Genomic DNA, 902 nt, shown 5'->3' with positions numbered 1-902 from the left:
CCGCCGGTAGGTCAGCTCCTCCGCGGCCGCGGCGGGGCCCGCGTGCTGCGAGGCTGCAGATGGAGACCCAGCGTCAGGGCAGGGCTGAGCACGCTCCCCGGCCCCGCCTGCACACGCGAGGCCGGGACTGGTGCCTCCCCTACGTCTCCCCAGAAAGGGAAGTCAGAGACTGGGCTACAGAGCCACGCTGCTCGTGGGCCTGGGGCTTCGGCTCTCGGGAAAACCCGCCTGGCTGAGACCAGACACAGACACAAGACGGGGCGGAGCGCACTCCCGTGACCCCCCGGCTCGCATTCCAAGGGGTCAGCGCCTAGGACACAAAGGCAGGCAGCTGGCGGGCCGGTCACTGTGGGGTGGGCGGCAGTTCAGAGCAGAGAGCACCGGGGGCTGGGGTGCGGCCTCCCTCCCCACCCGCCACCTGACACCCCTGGGCACGGACGAGTATGTGTGCGGGCCACGCTAGGCACACACTCCACCAGGCCCTATCCCCTGCCCAACGTCAAGGGCACCGGGGACACGGCCCGCACGGCCAGGGTGGGCACGCGGAGCGGCTTTCAGAGTCCGGGGACACAGGCTTCGTGTCCTCGCAGGAACCTAGGCCGCCTCTGGCCGGAGGACGGCTCTCAGACGGAATCAAGAGTACGTGGCTGGGAACCAGCAGGCGGCGGAATGGCTGTGTCGCTGGACTCCCATGTGGTCAACTGCGGTTCGAGGCCCGGACCCGGTAGCTTAAACTCACGCCGGGCGCGTGTGCGTGCATGCCCAAGATCCCGAGAGGAGAACGGAGGAGAAGGGATTGCGGCGTGGCCATCCCCCCTGGGGTGATCTCTCACTTTTTGACTATCTCTCTCTCTGGTGAGCACTTGTGTCCTGTAGCAAAAATCCTTCTCTCTTACAAAAAA

General features: G+C 66.6%; 1 protein-coding gene across 1 annotated transcript in view; it reads right to left on the bottom strand.

The window, feature by feature from the left end:
- Positions 1 to 902, bottom strand: part of PWWP3A (PWWP domain containing 3A, DNA repair factor) — a 14285-nt gene that overhangs the window by 10927 nt on the left and 2456 nt on the right.

The sequence above is a fragment of the Tupaia chinensis genome, unplaced genomic scaffold (genome assembly GCF_000334495.1).
Source record: "Tupaia chinensis unplaced genomic scaffold, TupChi_1.0 Scaffold149964_1, whole genome shotgun sequence".
In the NCBI taxonomy this organism is placed as follows: Eukaryota; Metazoa; Chordata; class Mammalia; order Scandentia; family Tupaiidae; genus Tupaia; species Tupaia belangeri.
Note: the sequence above shows the minus strand (reverse complement) of the source record. Positions and strands in the feature narration are given on the sequence as shown.